Source organism: Cricetulus griseus, chromosome 5 (genome assembly GCF_003668045.3).
Source record: "Cricetulus griseus strain 17A/GY chromosome 5, alternate assembly CriGri-PICRH-1.0, whole genome shotgun sequence".
NCBI classification, from domain to species: Eukaryota; Metazoa; Chordata; class Mammalia; order Rodentia; family Cricetidae; genus Cricetulus; species Cricetulus griseus.
This window is the reverse complement of record NC_048598.1, coordinates 147,950,771-147,974,402: the sequence shown is the minus strand read 5'-3', so window position 1 is coordinate 147,974,402 and position 23,632 is coordinate 147,950,771.

The window sequence follows — 23,632 nt, the reverse complement described above, 5'->3', positions numbered from 1 at the left end:
GCCAGGTATGGATTGGACAGAGGTGCCATTGGCCTGATGAAAAGCCTTTAAGTTTATACTTAGATGATAACCAAAATAAACCTAAAAACCTTGAGCTTGTGACTGAACAGTAGGTAGTCACTACTTTATCAGCTAACATGCTGACTATAGTCTTGTGGATCTGACTGACTGATGTTGTCAAGCTGACAACCATTAATATTTCAGAGATCTGAGAACGGTAAATTTTATACAGTTTCCGAATCTACTAAAAAGCACATGTTACTGTCATGGCTGCCAAATAGGCAGGCATCTGACCTCCTAGTGACCAAGGCAAGGTCAGGTCAGCTGTTATGGCTGCTGAAATGGGGAGCTGTTCCCTTCACATCAACTCACTAGTGTGTCGTGAGGGATTCTTAGGTGGTACCTTCTTGCTGCACCCTCATAGTGCAGAAGGCATGGAGGCTCCCTGAGACTCTTTTAAACGGCTTATCAGGAGGGAACCCTCATAGTCTTCAAAGGGCCTTTCCCCTCAATACCATCACATTTTGTATTTTGATGGGGACTGATTTCAGACCACGTTACAACCAATAACTCTAAAGGTAGGCCCTGTCTCCTGTAAGCCAGTCACACAGCAATCTTTCTACCCTCTGCAGTATGGATGTAAAGTGCCTTTTATATAGCCAGTGCAGGGAGGCAGAGGCAAAGGATCACAGGTTCAATGCCAGCTTGGGCTACATAGTGAGACTTTCTCTCAAAAAACAAAACAAAACAAAAACCAAAGCTCCGATATGTCATTTTATCTGCAGCACACAGGCTGCGCCTGATCCTATCCCTGCCTCAGCTGATGACTGCCTCCATAGCAGCAGCCACCTCCAAGCATGCAGCCCAGGGGGCTAGGGGCACTTCACATCCCCCCAGGGATCCCTCTGCTCTTGCCTGAGTCACCTTCACTTCCCAAGCCATTAAAAAAAACAAACAAAACAAAACTAAGTCTCTATCGTCCTATTTTACCAATAAAGACTCAGGAAGCAGATGCTGGAATAAAACCCTGCTAGCTCGGAGAGGCAGAGAAAGCAGCCAGCTGACCTTTCTCCTCTGCTGTAATCCCCCAAAGAGTCTTTTTCTCCTGCAACATCTGAAACAAAAACCAGATGTCCCTCTCCTCTACTTCCTGTGCATCTCTCTATGACCTCCTAACTTCCCTTCACTCTCTATGGTTGCTTCCAGTCAACTGGTTGCTTGCTCCACCTCTTGACCTATGGTTGATTTTATTTAAATAATGCAATCTCAGTGTGATCAAATATCCCACAACACTGATAACCTTTACTGAGGATTTCCCCAGGTGGTAGCAAGGACTCCTATCTGTTCCACTCCTTCAGTGAATGGTTCCTGCTGACAGGGCTACCTCACCTAAGACAGCCCTCAGGATACAACTAATATGTGGGCACAAAAAGCCAGATTGCTTTCAAAGAGGCAAAACTTTGCTTTGGTGGCTTACACTCCCTGCTGTAGGTTTAACACCGAATGTCCTCCTTTGGGCCATGTATTAAGGGCTGAAGTCCTCAGGGTTGTGCCATTGGAGGTAGGTAACCTTTAGAAAACTCAGGCCTTCGATAGGAGGTCCTTAGGTCACTAGGGAGGTGTCCTCAAGGGAGACTGTGGAACATGACCCTCTTCTTTCCCTTTCTTTCCATGGTTCATGATGAAAGCAATAGTGTACCCCCATGGGCACCTGCCATGCCATGCTGCTTAACTACAGGCCCAAACAAGGAAATGGATGACAGGTTATTGAGTCAAAAATTTTTTTCCTTTCTTATAAACACTTTTAAAAATCATTTTTCTTTATTTGAAGTAGGGTCTCACCATGTTGTTTAGGCTTGCCTTAAATCTGTGAGCTCAGGAAAGATAGCTCAGTGGTTACAAGCAGTATTGCTTTTGAAAACAGATCACAGGACCCACATCAGGCAGCTCACAATTTACCTGTAATTACAGCTCCAGGAGATCTGATGCCCTCTTCTGGCCTCTATGGTCAGTGTGCTAGCATGGGCACCACATAATTAACTTATTTTACAAAGGTTTAACCAGTTGTCTCTAATAACTTATTGAAAAATCTGTGTTTCCCTATCAAATTGAAAGGGAAGTCTATCAAATATCAATTATGCTTACACATAATTATGCTTATACTTAATTCTATCTCTATGTTTACTCTTCAATTTTATTAATAACCCCCCACCAGAACCAAACTGGTTTAATTGATGCAATAAATATGCTTTCTTGAGTCCTGCCTTTCCTTGGCTGTGCTGATTGCCAAGTTTTAACCGTTATTTATTTTTTTATCCTCCAAGTAGACCTAAGTTCCTCTAGAGCAGGAACTGTTGCCCAAGTAGTTTAATATCCTCAATAACTTGGTTGTTTGTTTTTCTTAGTAGCTTTTTATCCTGCTTGCCCACCCCATAATGCATTGTATTAAATAACTTCTCATTTGTTAAATTTTGAATGCTAAAAAAGTGCCAAGTAAAGATGTGTAAATCAAAAAGGTGAACTCATGTAAGGCTCAAATTGACAGCCTTATTGCTGTAATGAAAGGGAACTGGGATGACAGTAACCAGCCTGCAAGATTCGCTCGTGTAATAGTGGCACAAAGCCTGTGGGAGCAACCAACCAATACCTGATTGGATTTAAGACCAACTCCACGAGATGAACTCATCCCCAACACTGCTCAGGTGGCCAAGAACCTGAGACCAGATAGACTGGTGACCTAGGAGAAAACCAAATACTTCTGTTCTGCTAAAAACACAGCAATAAAATGACTCTTAATGACATTTTGCTATACTCATAGATCAGTGCTCACCAATCAATGAGGAGGCTTCCTCCTGCAGTAGATGGGAATAAATATGAAGACCCACAGATGGACAATATACAGAGAGTGAGAGACCTTGGAACACTCAGTCCTCAATGGGATGTCTCTATCAATTCCTTCCCCTCAGGGATCTGGGAATCCCAGAGAGGGGGAAATAGGGAGATTGGAAGAGCCAGAGGGGATGGAGGACACCAAGGAAACAAGGCCTTCTAAACACAGCAGGCCCCATACATAGGTGAACTAAAAAAGATTCTGAAGCAGCATGCACAGGGTTGCGCAGATCTGGGCCTGATGGGGTCCCAGAGCTGAGAGAGGAAATGAACATCAGCCCATATCCTTAACCTATCTCCAACTGTTAGCTGTTCACAAATGAAAGAGTAGTTTTCACTAGGTACACAAATCACTCTTGAGGGCAGGCCCCAGAACCAGCCCTAGATTGCCAACACAAAACAAACTCATTGGAATTTTTGGGTGTTCCTTGTCTCAGATTTTTTTCCTTACAAGTGCTTTTCATGTATGTTATAGTGAAGAAACCAGCTCCCCATTTCGGCAGCCATAACAGCCGAACACGTGCTTGTCTGACCTTGTCTTAGTCACTAAGGTCAGATGCCTGCCCCTTTCGGCAGCCATGACAGTAACACGTGCTTTTCTGATCTTGCCTTGATCACTAGAGGTTAGGTGCCTGCCTCATGGCAAGGAACCAATCAGAAGTTAGCTGATGGCGCTATGCTTTACGGCTCTGGGTGTGCTTTACAGACAAGCACACAGCAATGACGCACAGAGCATAGCAACCACCCTGGGAGGGCCTATGGGCCATAACAACCAATTGGCCAATCAACACAGGGCAAACCCTCTAAGCCTGGAGGCACACCAATCCTGAGCCTGTGCATACCCCTAGACACTCCCCTTACACTGCCCTACAAGATCTCTCTGCAGCCCCTTGGAGCTGTCTTTGCTAGCCATCTGCCATGGCGGGTGGGTGAAAGACCTGAGCTAACATGGGGTTAGCTCGTTAAATTACAATAAAGCCTCGTGCAGTTTGCATCAAGCTCTCGAATCTGCCTGGTGATTGGGTTGACCGCAGTCCTGGGCTGAGACTCCGGAGGCCTGAGTTTTCCTGGAGTCTAAGAATAGTTTTGTGTTTTTATGGGATTGTGTGTGCAGATCTCTCTCTTTCTCTCTTTCTCTCTCTCCTTCGCCCCTCTTTCTCTCTCTGTGTATTGAGCTTTTTCTTTGGCTCTTGTGTGGAGCCCACAGAATTGACTCCATTCCATTTTGATTTAAGATCAGAGGGTTTTTACCTGCCCTTGCTCCTCTAAGTCGAAACAACAAAGGTATCTGGTCTAAGATGTGGATGCATGGCCTAAGGTGTGGTTGCTGTTTATCCTGTCTAAACAACAGAATACTTAGCTCAGGATATGGTTACTTGATGTTTCAAGTATTGAAGGGGTAATTACTCTGTTTGTTCCTTGTATCATTGGAAAGGAAGTCTTTTGACTTCTCCCCTTCTTTTTATGGGGGTACAAAAAGGCTTTGAACAATAAACTTGGGTAGTTCAGTACTCACCAGATGTCCTCCCAGCTCTATCTCTTGTTTCTTGTTTGCTTCTTTCCTTAATTTGCATTCCCCTTCTCAGGTACAAACCTGGATTAGCTGGCAGATCCAACAGACGGTCCCTCAGCATGTGGCCTAGACACTGTTTTTCTTCTGTTTGCTTGTTTTATGCTGTCTGGTATGTTTGTTTTTATTTTATCTAATTTTATTTTAATACCATTACTATTTATTTTTAGATGGCTGTACCGTAATGGGAGTGAGAAAAAGAAAGGGTGGGTATGGTTTGGGGTGGATGGGGAAATGGGAAAGACCTGTGAGGAGTTGGGCAAGGGAAACCCATAATCAGACTATATTGTATTAAAAAAATCTATTTTCATTTAAAATTTTAATAAGAGAGAGAGGAGAGACAGAAGAACAGAAATGGGATAATGAATGGGCCCGGCTGAGATGTCATTACCTGACTCATCAGGTGTTCTGGCCATCAGATCACACATTCCAAAGGAATGTCTGCCCTGGTTGCCTCCCTCTGTCATGGCAGACTTGTGGGCTAACCAAGATTGCTTCGTTTGTACCCACTGCTGTCTAAAGTACTGTGACTGACCTGACACACACATACCTACACATTCTGGGGAGCTCTCTCCCTTTCAAGGATCCAGCAGGCTAAGAATGAACTGGCAGAGTTGAGAGGTGGTGCTTTCTCCAGTGTTTCTGCCATAGGCCAAAAGTTTTATTGGCATTGCACTCAAAGCCTGGAGATAATCCACATGTAAGAGGATTTAGGGTGAAACTGCCAGCTGAGAGTTAAACTCCTCAAACTAGTACAAAATCATTTTCTCAAATGTGCATCTGTATTAAAATTATGCATTTCTGGTCCTGAGAAGCCTCTGATGTGGATGGTCTGGGGAGGGTGGGAGTCTATGTCTAACGAGCACCCCTGTGATTATCATCACTTTGGGAAACTCGAGCATAATAGACTGGATTAATCTAGGTAAAAATGGCTTCTCTAGAAGACTTAAGGAACACAGGAGTCCAATTAAGTTAATTTGAGAATATTCTGAAAAGTAGAATGTAACTAAAGAAAGTGAACCTAATTATTTATAATGAGATCTATTTTTTATGAAACAGACATAAACAACAAAAACCTGTTTATGTCTGTCTGATGTCTAATAAAAGAGCAACCCCCCCAAAAAAATCAGAAGAAAACATGTATTCTTTAAGTAAATGAATGAATAAAGGCAGAGGCTGGCCCCTTTGATAAGGGAAATTCAGAAAAGTTCTGACCACACCACTTAAAATTACAACTAAAGTTGACCCAAAATGACTTTACAATATAAAATTTATCTAAATGCAGATTTCTAGTATGGATTATGTGGAAAGAGCTTATTAGTTTTACAGACTATCTACATATTAAGTATTAATTTTCAGACTTAAAGAGTTTTGGATGAAACTACATTTGTGACTTTGAGGTGAAGGGACCAGCTCCCCATTTCAGCAGCCATAACAGTCTAACATGTGCTTGCCTGACCTTGCCTTGGTCACAAGGAGGTCAGATGCCTGCCTTGTGGCAAGGAACCAATCAGAAGTTAGCTGGTGGTGCTATGTTTTACGGCTCTGGTTGTGCTTTACAGACAAGTGCACAGCAATGACGTGCAGAGCATAGCAACCACCCTAGGAAGGCCTATGGGCCATAACAACCAGTTAGCCAATCTACTCAGGGCAAGTCCTCCAAGCCTGTAGGCACACCAATCCTGAGCCTGTGCGTACCCCTAGACACTCCCCTTATGATGTCTTATAAGATCTCTGTCTCAGGGTTTCTCGGGGACTTTCCCCAGCTATCCGCCATGGTGGATGCATGAAAGGCCCCAGCAAATGGGGTTTGCTCATTAAACAGCTGCAATAAAGCCTCTTGTGTTTTGCATCAAGTCCTCACCTCTGCCTGGTGATTGGGGTCGCCACATTCCCAAGTAGTCACCCAGGGATCCCACCCCGTGGGGGATCTTTCAGAGGGAGCTGCTCACCCCCTGAAGCCTCTGTTTCCCACTTGGAAACTGGGTAGATGAGGTTGAATCTGGATCCAGGAAAGGCCAGCTTTCCTAGAAATTTTGAATCCTTTGGTTTTACCTACTGTACACACCCAGTCTCTGGCTGCCGCCATTGTCCTGGAATGTCACAGCCTCACTTCTTTTGGTTCTGCCCTAAGACAATGCTGTGAGCCAACCAGAACACAAGCCAAACAGGGACAGCACCAGACCTCTCACTGTGCCAGCTGCCTGCTTTGCTTCTAAAAGGGACCCACCGGGCAAGGTCCCTTAACTGTCTGCTGGACAAGAATGTGTCAGTTTGCAACATCTCCAAGGTTGAAGGTGCATGGACTTTGCTGCCATTTCTCAAAGGAGTCTGCATACCAACAATTAGCCCTGCAAGGATACTTGTCATCAAGTCTCTAAAACAGTGTGACTGCATGCATTGGTTACTTTTCTCTCTACTGTTACAACACAAAAGCAACTTAAGGAAGTGTCTGAATTGTAAATAAAAATGTATAGAAACAGCTTATAAAGATGAAGAAATGTGTTCAAAACTAAAACAATAACAGATATGTGAATCAAAGCACAACTGATATAGTTTGTTTTTTTTTATCAAGTCGTCAATAATTAAAAACCTTGACAAGACACTCTGTTAGCAAATCTATGGGGGTATTAGTCATCTCCTACATTTCTGTTTGAAAGGCAAAAACAATACACACTAATTGTGGGAAATTTTGGTAGTATCTAATGGCTGTACACACATATTATCTTTTTATTACCTTTTGGCTAGCAATGCCCCATATATGATTTTTATCCTCAAACTTTGCCTTCACAGTTTAGAAAGACATATGGATATAATGGCAGATACAATTTGCCAAGCTTTGATGGCATCTTAAATTCTCATGTGTAGGAGAGTATTTGGATAAACTGCAGCCCCCACTGAAGCAAGGATAACCAAAAGAACTAGAGAGAAGATTTGGAGAAGGCAGTGGGGGTTTACAGAATATGTAGTAGGATTAAATACTGAAATGAAAGAATAGAGATGGCATGCTATGTTTTGTGTAAGAAGATAAATGATAAGAAAATCTGCATGTATCTGCTTATTTTTGTAAAACTTTGGTTATCTATTGGTGTGGACAAAAACTCTAAAATAATAACAGATATAGAGAAGAAAGTAAGAATTTGGGAGTTTTTTTGGTATAATTTTAACCTTTCGAAGCAAGTTACCATTTCATTTAATCAAAAACCATGAATTTGAGCCAATAAAAATGAATGTAGACAAGAAACCTGGAGTAAAATTTGAACAGAAACAACCTTTATTGTAAATTTAAATGAATAATGTTAAATGTACTGAAGAAATAAAAACTAAATAAGTGTAACATTCTACCTGTTTAATCTTGATCTAAAGACATAAAGAACTACAAGCAATTATTAAACAATAGTACCTACATTTCTTTGGTTATAGAGATGAACAATTCTGAGATTATCTCCCAGGAATTGTGAAAGAAAACACTTTGTGGATGGTGGGAACCATGTATTTTTTGTTGTTGTTGTTGGGGGCAGGAGCTACATACATGGAAATGAAGGTCCTGGGTTGTTGAATTAAAGTTGACTACAACATAGCTTTATGGGTTTTTAGCATATCATATAGATATGGAAACAGGTGTGTGTGTGTGTGTGTGTGTGCGCGCGCGCGCGCGCATATATGTGCATATGTGTTCACGTGCTTCTTAGCTTGTGTGCTGAAGGGTCTAAAGTATTTAATGCTCTAGCAACAATGAGAATATAGCAAATTGTGGATTTGAAATATCATTCCCCAGCAGGGAGAGGCCAGAGAAAGGATGGGATGAACCTGGGCTATCTTATATCAGAAAGAAAACAAGGCCTTAACAGATTATTTCAAAAGAACACAAGAACCTACTGGGAGGTACAGTCACTGGTCAAATCTGAGGCAGTCTGAGCATCAAGAGTAGTAATTGTAATAATAGATAATAACTCATTGAATAAAAATAAGGATTCAGGGTCCAGGGAGATGGCTCAGTTGGAAAAGTGCTTGTGACACATGCATGAGAAACTTGAGTTTGACCCCCAGTGGTCACATAGAAAGTCAAGAGGCTTCCTTGCTAGCCATCCTGGCCTAAACCAGCAAGCCCCAGATCTGAGTGAGACATTTTGTCTCAAAAACTAAGGTGGAAATCTCTAGAGAAATAACACGCAAAGTAGACCTCTGACCTCCACACACTTGGGTACACTCAGGTGCATACACATGAACCTACCCATACACACACATACAGATAGTGGGTATAGCTTAGTGGTAGAGTACATGCACAGCACACACAAGACCCTGAGTTAAGCCCCAGTACTGAAAAAAATAAAATAAAACCAAGGAGGTAAACAAGCCAGAGCCACAGTCTCAAATGAGAAGGACCTGGTCTAATTTGAAGCTAGAAGGTCAGCTGTGAAATATCCCTGATTACACAGTATGAGCAAAGTGTCCCTTGTCCCACAGTGAGTCCTGGCAGGTGCTCAGCATCTCCTCCGGTGCATAGAAAGGTCACACAGCTTCCAGATCTTACAGCAGTGTCACACTAAAACCCCTGGCCAGAAACCTCAACTGACCTGGGATGACAAAAGCTATCTGTCATCTCTGACCTGCTTAGAATGCAAAAGAGCCAATTCAATCAAATCAGGCTCCTCATAATTTTTCAGATTTTATTCTTTAAGTTTGGGAAATATTTAAGGGATTTTATAGGTTTTGACATTCGGTTTTAACTGAAAATTGCTAACAGCTAGTTTAGATTTAGGTTTTAAGTTGAAAGAAGTATTCAAAGCTCTGGTGGCTTTGGAAACATACTTGGCAAAGCACATTTATTTTGGCTTGCTGTGGGAAGGTACAAACCTTCATCGCAAGGCGCACATGGAGGCAGCTGGTTTGGTCACATTGTATCTACAATCAGGAAGAGGGAGGATGCTGCTGCCTTTCTCCACTTTATTCAGTCCAAGACATTTGCCCCTGGAATGTTGCTGCCCACAGTTAGGTAGGTCTTCCCATATCAAGTAACTCACCAGAGAAACACCCTCACAGACATGCCCAGAAGAGCTAACTGAGTAAAAACAAGGATTGGGGGGGGATGGCACACTTGGTAAAGTGCTTGGCACACACGTGTGAGGAGCTGATGGCTGACCCTAGCGTTCACACAGAAAGTCAAGAGGCTCCCTGGGTGGCCATGCTGGCCTAATCAGCAAGCCCAAAATGTCTCCTAGGTGATCCTAGATCCTGTGAAATGAATACTGAGTGAAATGAGGGTGTGGCAACTCCAAGAGGTGGTTGAGGAGAAAGTCACTACGGGAGAGAAGAGAGAACCGTCAGAGGCATCTGGAAGGGTTCCGAACAGGGAAAGAAAGTAGTAGACTAAACATGGCCAGTAGAGTAAACTAAGTCATGAGGAGAGAGAGAATGGGAACTCGAGAGGAAGCAAAGAGAACAAAGAGGAGTGTGTGTCAAGAGAGGGAACCAAAAGCAAAGAGGGCGCAGAGGAAGCATGGCCAGAATGTCAGGTTTATACAAGAATGCGAAGCTGGGGGAAGCCATGCCAATGAGCTGGAGAGGGAAGCCATGCCCACGAGCTGGAGAGGGAAGCCATGCCCACGAGCTGGAAAAGGAAGCCATGCCCATGAGCTGGAGAAGTTTAGGGTAGGGGGTGAGCTGAGAAGAGCTGAGAGGAGCCAGGATGCCATTGTTGGATTCTATAGCAGGTGCTAGAAGAGAGAACCTAGAACAAAGGGCTTTGGTATGCTAATAGGCACCACAGTTAGCCATTTGTCCTAGGTTTCTTTTGGACCTGGCAGATGCTATTAACCATCACAGCTTGTAAACAAAATTGGAAACTATACAATTAATTCAATATGGACCACATTTATCAACTTAGCTATTTTAAGACTTTAAAAAGTTATTAATGTGAGAAGGCTTTAACAAGTGAGGTGAGCAGAGATGACTTTAAAAAATAAAAATAAAAATGTCACAATAAACCCATTGTTCTGTACAATGAACATACACTGATAAAAATTAAAATATAAGCTGGGCGGTGGTGGCGCACGCCTTTAATCCCAGCACTCGGGAGGCAGAGGAGGGCGGATCTCTGTGAGTTCGAGCCTGGTCTACAAAAGCGAGTTCCAGGACAGCTTCCAAAGCCACAGAGAAACCCTTTCTCAAAAAAACAAAAAGAAAAAAGAAAATATAAAATATATTCCACTTTTAAATGCAATCTAAACATTTGAAAGAATTTTGTAATTAAGATATAAATGGGACAAAATTGTTTTAAGATACTTGGCCTGTTCATCTGGTCAAATAAGCTATAATCCAATATTTATTATGTTTATTCATAAAATAAGACTAACTTGTAATTAAAAGCTTAAAGAAAATTGAATTTATTTTATATTTTACTTTCTAATTCAATATAAGTTTTAAGTTATGAAGTTTATTTTTTAGTTTATGTGCATTGGTGTTTTGCCTGCATCTATGTCTGTGTGAGGGTGTCAGATGCCCTGGAGTTGGAGTTACAGGCAGTTGTGAGCTATGTTGTCAGCTGCCACATGGGTACTGGGAATTTAACCTGAGTCCTCTGGAAGAGCAGCCAGTGCTCTTAACCCCTGAGCCATCTCTCCAGCCTCAAGTCATGAGTTTAAATTGCTCTTTTTATCCACAAAAATTTGTTGCAGACACATCAATGGCTCTGATAGCTATTTGATGACAGCTTAGGTTCCTATCACATTTTGTTTTTGCAGCACTAGGGGATCAGACCCAGAGCCTTACATATAAGACTCCCCAGAAAGGCTGAAAATAAACACACACTGAATAAACCACAAGGGAGATATAAGGGGTGCTATTAAATCACCCCATTCCTCCACTTACAGAGCAGAGGCAAAGGGCTTTGAATTTAATTCATTGATTCTTTGTTCTATTGAGACAGGGTCTTCTATGTAGTCTAGACTGGCCTCAAACTTACAATTCTCCTGCCTCAGCCTCTCAAGCACATATATAAAACCACAATATATAAGGGGAAATCCATAAGCAGGAATACATAGACTAGGAAGTGATAAGAGCTCATTCCTATGAAAGCCAGCAGGACCAGGAGCAGAAGAGTCACCGTTCTACAGCTGTCCTGGCACACTGTTCTTCCTCTGGCATCACTTCACCAGGTATTGAAGGTGCAGGAGTCCCAGCTCTATCACTGAGCTCTGCCCTTTCTGTTGTGTTGCTGGGACTGTTAGCTGTAGGAAACAGAATTTAATTTCTCTCTCCTCTCTCCCTCCCTCAGATATGTATATTTATATCATATATATATATATATATATATATATCTGTATATATGGAACACAGTAAATAGCCCACACTATCCTTAAACTTAGGGTTCTTCTGAGTGCTAGGACTACAGGTGCGCAGTACCACACCTGACGAGAATTTATTCAGTTTTGAATTGAATGTTTTAAATGATTTTACCTCTCAGGGGATGGGAGGAAGGAAGAGGATAAGAATCCATGAGAAGATGATTCAATAACCACACAAGGCTCCGTGCTCAGTGTGTGCCTGGCACTGCCCCATGCTATACCTGTCCTACTCATTTAAAACTCCTAGGAACCTGGTGAGAGTCTAGAAATAGAGAAAGAGCAAAGAAGAAAAGACAAGGTATTGAGTAATTACTACACCCAAGACATTTTTTTTTTTTTTGCAGTGGAATGTTTTGCAACATACTCTAGTTATAACCCTGGGATAAACTTATTCATTACTCTCGCCAGTAATATTATGTTGTCACTGTGTGTCATGCTACCAGCTGGCAAATAGTTGGTAGGAGAGTAAAAAGGGATGTTGGGAGGCAGTGAGGAGGATGTTGTGCTCAGTGGTAATGACAGTGGGATTGGGTGGCAGTAGTACAATCATTGAGGAAGGGACAGATTTATGCAGCTAGAGGGGTGGCTGAGTGGTTAAGGCTGTCTGCTGCTCTTTCAGAGGACCTGAGCTCGGTTCCCAGTACCCATGTCAGGCGGCTCATAACCACCTGTAACTCTGCCTCCGGAGAATCCAGTGCCCTCTCTGGTATCTGCATCTCTCTAGACATTGGAGTTGATATGTCTTGAAAGTTGCTTGCAGTGGAAGATTTGGAAAAAAAAGGTGGCATCTTCCCCCCAGGCCCAGGTCAGAATTAGAGCGCAAAGAAGTTATATGACAATGGCAAGCCCAGGTGACAAGGCGGGAGAGTGTGAGCAAAGAAGGCTGTAAGCAATCACAACAGCCAGCTACAGTCTGCCATGCTACCTGAATGAGTACACAAGAAGCCATGGCTTCACTTGGGATGTGCCCCACACAAGAGAATTCCCAGAAAGGCAAAACAAAAAACACCTTGAAGTAGACACAGCAGGGGGAGGGGGTGTGTAATTTACCTACCAGTCTTCCCTTAGACAAAGCCTAAGGATGGAGTAGAGGGGTAGAAGGTGAAGAACATTGCTTTTGAATTTTTTATTGACACTTTGTTGTTGAGACATGGTCTTGATATATAATCCAGGCTGACCTCAAACTCACAATCCTCCTGCCTCAGCTCCCAAGCACTGGAATTTGCTACCACAGCAGACTTTTTCATTCACTCTTGGGTGGTATCCAAATGGGAATTGCACTCCACACTGAATAAAGGTTGGGCAGAGACAACACCAGGATACAAAAGGTTGACATGTCAGCAGAATGTGTGCTAAGCTGTGTCACCCTCAGTCCCTGGCGAGATTTCAGCTCTCCTTCCCTCATTTGCCTCATTTGTCTGCCTGTGTCTCACAGTTGATCCCTCTGTAGGAATTACCTGGACCTGATGGTCCTGCCTTCACCTGCTTTGTGTGTGCAGTACCAGGTTAAGGCAGAGCTGGAAAGCCTGTTCTCTATGTCTCAGCTCAGGCCATCTAAAAGCCATCTATCCCTGGGAACTGGGCGATGCCACTATTACATCTACACTATTATTTCCTCCTCTTCCAGTCCTTCCTCCTGCCCCCCCCCCCTGTACTGGAGTTGCTCCGAATAGCACTCCCAAATAATCCACCTGCGAGCATATATCTATGTCAGTCTTCCCGAGAACCTGAGGAAGTGAGAGTCATCAGCAGACAATTCATTCAAGAACTTGTCATCAGCAAGGGAGAGACTACTGTTAAGGGGTTTGTTGCTGTTGTTTTGTTCTGATTTTTTGTTTGTTTGTTTGGTTGGTTGGTTTGTTTGATTTTGATGGGTGATTGATTGGTTTCTAAATAATTAAAAAAAAAAAAAAAAAAAAAGCCCAAGCTAGTTGAGAGGCACAAACTGAAAGTTCTGGATGGAAGAACTCTGAGAGGAAATGGGGTCCCAATCACAGGTAGAAAGAGAAAATGTGTGTCCTCTCTCTGGCTGGCAGCAGCAGAAGATGAGTGTGAATGAATTTATTTTCGTGGTACAGGTTACATCTCATGGAGTAAAAAGTATTGGAGACAAAAGCTTGAAGACAGTGCAGAATATCAGACATAAGCTGGAGGACAAGGGACAGTCACCCGTGGGATGTGTCCAGAGTGCTGACCCATATGGAAGGCTTAGTTAGGAATGAGTTCAGCAGGAATTCATGATGGGAATCACCATAGCACTAAACACAGGGTGTTGTATTATTTATGGCCAGTCTCAGCCTTGTGCTGTCAAACTGAAGTATCGGCTGATGTTGAAAGAATGAATGCCCCCAGTTTAAGTGCACTCTCCAGTTGAAAGGCCGTATCTTATATCCCCCACATCTCATCTACTCCCACAGTTCCACCAGCAAGCCCACATACATCTGTCTTACCCTCTGTGATAGTTTTCATCTTAACAAAAAAAGGGGAAAAGTTTAGTTGGGGAGCTGAGAAGATAGCTCAAACATAAGAACCTGATTTCAGATCCCATGTCAATCAGTAGGCATGGAGACCTATCTATAACCCCGGTGCTAGGGACAGAGACAGAGCAATGGAGGATCCCTGGAGCTCACCAGCCAGTCAGTCTGGCCGAATTAGTGAGTTCCAGGTCCAGTGAGAAACCCTGTCTCTAAAACGAAGGTAGAGATCAACTGAAGAAGACACCCAATGTTCACCTCTGACCTGCACGCACACCCATGTGTTCACAACACACACACACAAGCACAATGTTGAGGTGGAAAGTACAGGTTCCCTGTTTTTCTACAGGCTCATTATGTATTGCACACATCTGCTTCCAGGATACAAGAAGGCAGCAAACTTTCTTTTGTAGACCTCTGTACTTGGCTTCTTGGGTTACCTAACTCCCATTTCAGGCATGCTACTGTGACGGCCAGTCCTCACTGTCAGCTTGACGGGGCTTAGAATTGCCTAAGACACACCTCCATGTGGTCTTTGAAGGTATTTCCAGGGGAATTCAACTAGGAAGGAAAAATCCATGCTCCATGTGGATGACACACATGGACTGGGGTCTTAGGTTGAATACTGATTGAAGAAAGCTAGCTGAGCAGCGGCATCATTTCCATCTGCTTCCTGATTTCAGATGCAATGTGACCACTACCTCACCTCCCATTGCCATGCCTTCCAGCGTGGAGGACTGTGGTCCCTCAGATCACAAGGCAATTCAGACCATTCCTTCCTAAGCTGTTTTTTCCAGCTGTTTTTATCACAGTGAGAAATGTAATTAATACATGTACTATGGGACACAGTAGGTACAATGGCCGAGCAGTTCAGAGGACGTATGAGACCCTCAGTAAGATCCCCTTATTCCTTTTTCTTCTCTCCCTCCCTTCTTCTCTCCTCTTCTCAGTCTTTCCTTCCACCAGCATGGCAGCCATTGTATTAGCTACTTTTCTGTTTTTACAATAGACTACCCTGACAAAAAGGAACACTGGGTTATTTTTGGCTTACAGTTCCAAAGGATAGTGTCCATCGTGCCGGGGAAGGCATGACACTGAGGTAGGTAGTTAGCAGACCACATTTCATTCACACACAGGAAGCAGACAGAACAGGAAGAGGGCTGGGGCTATAAATCCTCGAGACCTGCCCTCAATTTGCTGTACTTCCTCCAACAAAGCTCTACCTTCTAAAGTTTCCATGACCTGCCCAAACAGCACCATCCACTGGGGACCAAGTGTCAAATATATGAGCCTGCGGGACACAGTTCTCAAACCACAACAGATCTCTTGGAATCTTTTCCTACCTCCCAACATAGCTGTCCCGACTTCATTATGCCCTGGCCCTCATTTTCACATGCTCTGATACCTGGTATTCAGTGGCTGAAATGGCTGATAAAATTCCTTGCTGATTAATTTCATGTTTAATCTAACTGATACTTCTGTAGCCTTTGCAAATAGCCTTTTTGAACAAAAACTGCAATGGCTCATTCCAAACCCGATCAAAGAGGTATGCATGACTCACAGCCACTAAATAAACATTGATGCCTGATGGCAGTAATATGGCTATTTATATTCAGAGTCTGATTTAACCAGTGGCATTCCTGTAATAAGATAATAAGCATGAGCTGTTTACTAGAAAGAAAGAAGAGACTGTGGTGCTGGTGTTCAATAAAATCTCTTAACAGGCAAATGAGTCTCTGAAATTGGTTGGCAAATACACCCAGAATGAGATGTGCTAATTAGCTGCTGTTAGTGGCTTCGAAGATAAAGAGTTTAAACTTAGATTAGCCCTGAAATTCAGAACAATAAAAATACTGGGTATATAATATTATGTGGGGAATCTTATGGATGATGCTCCATACATGTCCAGCAACACAATTTTAAAAAGGAGCTGTGTACCTTAATCATCAGAGTTTGAAGAATCTGTCCAGGAAGAGGTTGGAAATAGGGAGAATTATAAGCATAGACATCTGAATGCCAGGTTTAATTTTTGTTCTATTCAGACAGCACTTGTAGGGATAGCAGCACTCTTGGCTATACCTCTCAGGTGTGTCTGTTACTGCCAGCGCTTTTCTTTATAAATAGAAAGAACAAAGGGATGTAAGGATTAGCTTAGTGGCATTTGGAGAGCCTTTAAAAGCAGAGGAACCCATTCAGAGCTAAGACCATAGAGGGCCAGGGTAAATGTGCGGGTGACAATTGTGCAGCCTTTGAAATAATGACATAAGCATCAGGACTAGAAGGTTTCACCCAGTGCCTCCTAACACCACTGCTCTGACTGTTTTGTGGTTTCTCTCCCCAGTTCTGGAACAGTGGGCGTGACATGCTGGCTTCCTCACCTTCTGTTGCTACCCCAGGCTGCAACTTGCTACTGAACATCATTTATCTCAGACTCCCCATTAGCTGCCTCCTTCAACAAGTCTTCAGGGATAGAAAATTCATCATAAATTCTTTATTCCAGTTTTATACTGGGACTTCCCCATAGCACAGCCATTGACCTTTATACTGGGACAGGGAATAATAGGCAATGATCTCTATATGCCAACAAATACTGGAGATTATAGACAGAATCCAGAGTCACAGATGTGGTCATTCCCATATTTTAAATTAGCTAATGTACTTTTGAGGTATACGTATTCAGCTCTGCTTTTTGTGTGATTACCAATTAGCTGGCCTAGAACAAGAGAAATTTACTTCAACATCTAATTGGTAATCACACAAAAAGTAGAGCTAAATAGGTATACCTCAAAGTACGGGGACTACAGCAATTCTAGAGACATAGAAATAAGCACTTGTGGGTTGATAATCCCAACTCCCAAGACATACAGTTCGGGAGACAGAACCAGGATCTTACATGGCATAGGCAAGGGCTCTAACCATTGAACCACATCTTCACCATCTTGAGCTGGTGGCTGCTGCTGTTAAAATATTAACACCTCTTCAATTTTTCATTTATCTTTTATCTATTCCATTTTCTTTTTCAAGACATCAGCTTGGCTTAAACAAATGACCTGAAGCATTTAGCTATGACTCAAAGAAGAAGGGTTCAAGATCACATGGTACACCCATGGCTTCCATCGACATCCCCCCAAATGGAAGAGTTGTCAACTGGGCAGCAGTACCAAGGATATTCCACAGCAGAACCCCATCAGAACCCTGGACTAATTCCAGTCCAGGGGGAGGCAAGCAACTTACAGCAGGGTCTAAATCAGCTCACGGCTGTCTTCACCAAGTGAGTGCTACCATTTAAAAAAAAAAAAAGAGTTCAGCTTGCCTAACTCTGTGTAGGACTGGTCTTGGGTTATTAAGAAGAGGGACCCTGACATCACCAGGTATGAGCTCTTGCTAACCATATTTGGAAATCCTAGATTCTTCTTGCCTCGTTTTCTTTATCTGAGCTGAAGATGATGACACCACCCTATCAGTCAGGCTTCACTCACAGGCAGCAGAAGTCATGAATAGGTTAGAATATGTGAAATTTTGACATTCGACCTAGAAAAATGGCACTTTTCTAGCAGTTTAAGCCACCACAGCAATAAATGGTAGAGTGTAATAACGGCCAGCACTACAACATTTCACGGGTTCAGGCGAGGGAATCTGAGGGTTAAATAAAGACAAGACAGTGGGCCATTCTTGCTAGGAGAATACCGTTTATTTCAGAGGGGAGTAGACTTATATATCAACAGTAGCCACGGTGGAAATTTACTCACGTCAAGGTCCATGTCCCCAAACCCCCTGGCAATGGGCAGATAATTTGCATTCTTGCATTCAGGTCTAGGCGGAAGGAGGAAGTGAACTATTCCTAGTCACGAGGTGGGCAGAGACCAAGGGCACCTTAGGTCACCCAGCAGGGTCTCAACAGGAACTCCTAGTCACGAGGAGGGACAGCCAACCCCAAGGGCACTGTAGGTCGCCCAGCAGGGTCCCAACAGTAGAGACTTATTCCTTTGTGAAAACACAAGTGTAATTGTGGGGTAGATAACATAGATGAATAGAGATATGCCCGATCTTTTCCAGCAAATAGTATTTGGCTCATAAAGGTTAGTCCTACTTTTGTCACTTTCCTAATCCCAGGCTCTACCCCTGTCAAGAAGCATGTAAAGTTTCATGATTGGCCAGCCTGAAGCCTGTGCTAGAGATTAGGCAGGATACTACGATTAACAACCTTACAATTGAAAGCCTTTCACGGGGTGGGACCCTGGGGTGACCACTCAGGAATGCATCGACCCCAATCACCAGGCGGAGGCGAGGACTTGATGCAAACCACAAGAGGCTTTATTGCAGTTGTTTAACAAGCAAACCCCATTAGCTCGGGCCTTTCATCCATCCACCATAGCGGATGGCAGAGAAACCCCGGGATAAAGATCTTATAGGACAGCATAAGGGGAGTGTCTAGGGGTATGCACAGGCTCAGGACTGGTGTGCCTCCAGGCTTGGAGGACTTGCCCTGTATTAATTGGTCAACTGGTTGTTATGGCCCATAGGTCCTCCCAGGGTGGTTGCTATGCTCTGCACATCATTGCTGTGCACTTGTCTGTAAAGCACACCCAGAGTCGTAAAGCATAGCACCACCAGCTAACTTCTGATTGGTTCCTTGCCACGAGACAGGCATCTGACCTCCTAGTGACCAAGGCAAGGTCAGGCAAGCACATGTTAGACTGTTATGGCTGCCAAAATGGGGAGCTGGTCCCTTCACAATCTCATCAGATATTATATATATATAATGTTAGCTGACGTTCCCAGGGTGGAAGGGCCCCCACACACATTAAACACACTTCAAGGCTGAATCTGAATAGAATTCCAATGATAGTGGAGACCTGGAATGTGATCTTAGACTACCTTGACTCCATTTATTGCCCACCTCTGTGGTCTAACATCCTTGTGACTATTAGGTAAATCCCCTTGGAATGTACAAACAGATCACACCAACTCAAAAGTTGAACATGTCATCAGCTGGTATGTAAGGGCTTTTAAAGGGCTTTTCTGCCTGGCTGTTGTTAGACCCCCGAAAACTCAAGTATCCGGGGTCCCAGGCCAGGTTCGCGGTCACCCCAATCACCAGGCGGATTCGAGAGCTTGCTGCAAACTGCACGAGGCTTTATTGTAATTTAACGAGCTAACCCCCTGTTAGCTCGGGTCTTTCACCCACCCACCATGGCGGATAGCTAGCAAAGACGGCTCCTACGGGCTCCCAAAAGATCTTATGGGGCAGTGTAAGGGGAGTGTCTAGGGGTATGCACAGGCTTACGCACAGGCTCATGATTGGTGTGCTTCCAGGCTTGGAGGGCTTGCCCTGTGTTGATTGGTCAACTGGTTGTTATGGCCCATAGGTCCTCCCAGGGTGGTTGCTATGCTCTGCACATCATTGCTGTGCACTTGTCTGTAAAGCACACCCAGAGTCGTAAAGCATAGCACCACCAGCTAACTTCTGATTGGTTCCCTGTCACGAGACAGGAATCTGACTTTCTAGTGTCTAGGGCAAGGTCATAGAAGCACATGTTCGACCATTATGGCTGCCAAAATGGAAGCCGGTTCCTTCACTGTAACCTAACTTGACAGACAGATCCACCAATGTGAGCACAAAGGGGACCTGATACATGATTTTCTTTGTTCTGTTACTACAAAGACTTCATGAAATACTGAAGATGTTGGGACATAATATTTGTAGTAACCTGACCCTGTGCTTCCAGGCAATGATGACATACATTTAGCTCAAAAATAAACTTTTTCCCTTTGAGGTTTGAGCTGTGTTTCCCCCTCCCGTCAATAAGCCCTGACACAGCACATGCTATATGCCACCAAAATATCAACTAAACAAATGATTAAGGAAGGGAATATTTACAACCTCCTTAATAATTTATTTGGTTAATATTTTATATCAGCTATAAGAACAGAGAAGACAAAGGCAGTAAAATTCTATGAAAAAAATCCCATATTATATTTTTTTTTGTGAAGATTGAACAAGATGTGCTGGGAGGTGGTGACGCATGCCTTTGATCCCAGCACTTGGGAGGCAGAGGAAAGCAGATCTCTGTGAGTTCAAGGCCAACACGGTATATACAAAGTGAGTTCCAGGACAACTAGGACTATTACACAGAGAAACCCTGCCTCAAAAAAAAAAAAAAAAAAAAAAAAAGTGCCACGTGTAGGGCAAAGAATGATGTCACACAGTAGCAATTGGCAGTGTAGACCAGGTCAGCACGGAAATCAGTTTTTCCCCGTGTCGTGAGTGACTTGGGTGTATTGGGCAGCCAGTGTTCTTGATTGACAGAATCAGCTAATAAATGAAGCCATAAGAAGACAATGAGCAACCCAGATGCCATTTCTTCCTCTTGGGAAATGTTCTTCATCCTATTGTTACTTTGATTTTGTCTCAGCCTTTCCTATGAGCAACCATACAGTCAACAGGACAAGAACAAACAGGTATCATATCACAGCTGTGGGCATTCAACTTAAAAACTTACATTGGGAAAACCTTCTAGTATCTGGAAAACAAATCTCAAGTCTCCATGAGTGAAACTTAGGAAGCAGGACGGCTTTTAATACTCTTCTTCCTGAGGAAAGAAAGTAGGTGGGTAGCTTCAATAAAGCCCTGTTTGTGACTCACATTCCAAGGGAAGACAAAGGGAGCAGGAAGCACAGTCTCAGAATATCGCGTCCACAGAGCACATCTAGTCTAAGCCCACAGTTACAGAAAATGGAACAAGGCCCGGAAAAATGAAGGAACTGGTATGAGGTTTATAAAAAGCTTGAAAAGAGTATAGCTGCTTCTAGATCAGTTTAACCCACACCCAGTTTTCATCTTTCGTGGATTCCGGGCATCCGTAGTTCACTATGTACCAATGGTACCCATCACAATTGTAAGTTAGACAGGAAAAGACAGAGTGGGTGCTGATGCCTCCTGGAGAAACAAGAAAGAATCCTGAGGGACACAGGTCAAAGGGGGGGGGGGCGATCAATGTGCCTAGAAGCACAATCTAACTCCCCATTTTGATCACAGACTAACATATTGCTGACCTACACCTTGTCACCTGCCACCTCTCTCACAGAATAGGATTATGACCTGAAGAGATTCCAATGCCTTAAAAGAATTACAAGCAACTTGAACAAATAATAAGCTAGTTTTTTTTTTTCATGAGCCTTGTCTTCTAAAATAAAATTGAAGTGTCTAATAAAGGAATTTTGAGTATCTCTGATTAGGAAAACATAATTTCAGGCACTGAACAATTGGTTTTGTAGGTAGAATAGACAGATCACTTACAATCCAGGCATGTGTTCACTAAGAGGGCGTGCACATCTCTCAGTTCCCTGCCGTATCGACTCTCGCCTTCTTTGCTGACAGAGCTTCTGTAGTGGGGAAGGAACAGTCCTACCTACATCCCATATAAGGACCATCCCTTCAAAAAGCCCAGAAAGCCTCTGTACAGTGACTCAGCTGGAGGCCCCTCCCCAGTGCATCTGAGTACTGATCTTGGAACTAGTCCGAGCTCCAGACACCATAGATATTCCATAAAATTAAACAGTCATTCGTGATCTTTAAAGACTTGGAAACTATGAAAGGGAACAACTTCCCCAGTGAGATAAAGAACTTCTACAGTTGGGACTGAGTGGTGATTTGGCAGTCAGGAACACTCGCCGCTCTCACAGAGGACCTAGTCTGATTCCCAGCTCATGACCACCTATATAACTCCAGTTCAAGGGGATCCAACACCTTCTTCTGGTCTCCATAGATGCCTCCATGCATGTAGTGCACATAAACTCATGCAGGCATATAGAAACATAAGTAAATTTTAAAGAGGAAATTTAAATTTAAAAAATCTACAAAAAAATATAGGAAAACAAAACCGCAAACCAAAGCAAACAAAAAATTTTGCAAACAGCATTCTAGAGCTCTCCATGATGGCAGAGTGCTGAACACTTTTCTCCTCTGACTGGAAGGTCTTAGGGAGAAAACCATCTGCAAGAACGGACAGCTGTGAGCTAGCCAGGTAAACACAGCAAGAAAAGGAAATAAATGATATAAAAATAGTCAAAAATGTCTCCATTCATAGACACCACGATGGCTGGAGGAGAAAAATCTCTAGAAATCCTCAAAAATATTTCTCAAACCAGTGAGTGAGTTCAGCAAGGTCACAAGTACAACTTGCAAAATCAATGGTGCTTTCAGGTTCTGGAAGTGAATGTATGGAAATAATTATAAACACAGTGCTACTTGCAACCCTACACACACACACACACACTAAAAGAATGGTACACTGGATGCAGGTGGAAATGAAATAGCAGTGAAGTGCCTGCTGTTCCCAGGTCTCTCAGCCACTAGAGAGGCCCATTCTGAAACAAGCTACCTCTCCACCCTGACACTAGTAAAGAGGTCAGGAGACCTTGAGTAAGGTTGGAGATATTAATTTCGGGCAGTTAATTACATTCTTTCAGCATCCATCTCCCTGAAGTTTCCACTGAGAAAATCCTCCAGGAGGGCATCCCGATTAGCTATGCATTTCTCTTTGGCACTGACTGGAGAATGAGGTGACTATGGGCTGTGTCACACCACTCATTGGAATTCACCTCTGGGTGAAGTGATCCTCAAATAATTACCAAATGTAGCTCAGGTAACTGAATTAGTGAATTACATCGGCTCCTTAGAGATGAAAAACTCTTTAGGAACTGAAATGCTTTGGCTTCTTTGTTATTAATAACCTGAACAATGAAGGCACTCAAAGTTCTAGTCCATGACTCCTCGAAGGGATGGTGAAAACTAAAGAACGCAATTGATTTTTGGTTTCCATACTTTTCACTTTCCATCCTTTTCATTTCAGAAGTCAGGACAGAATACAGCAAGCCATCAGATCTCCTCCAGTGTTAGTAAAGCATCAACCACAGAGCTCTAAGAGAGAGAGTTTCAGTGGAAGTGTGGTAAGCAGGCGGCTCTCCTGCCTTCTAGGATTTATTTAGTGGTCCGTCCTGCCACATTACAGCATCTTTCAGGTACAATGGAGTCATTTCTCTCTGTCCTAGTCAAACTTTCCACAGTTGTCTTCACTCTTCTCTCTTTCCTTCAGACAAAGAATCATGTGCACCCATGAGCTGTGCCCAGCTGAGAAAGCTAGGAGACCTCACCTGGGTGCTCTGCCCCAGATCTCCCAGAACAAATGGAAGATAGAAGCACAGAGGCAAATCTCTGGTTGACAGACTTGGTCTTTGACCAGGAGGGACAGGAAGTGGCTGAAGGGGCTTGGAGTTGACTAGTCAAGCCTCAGCCTGGCCTGAGGTGGGTAGATTGGGAGATTCAGATGTGGATGTTTGGCTCTGTTCAT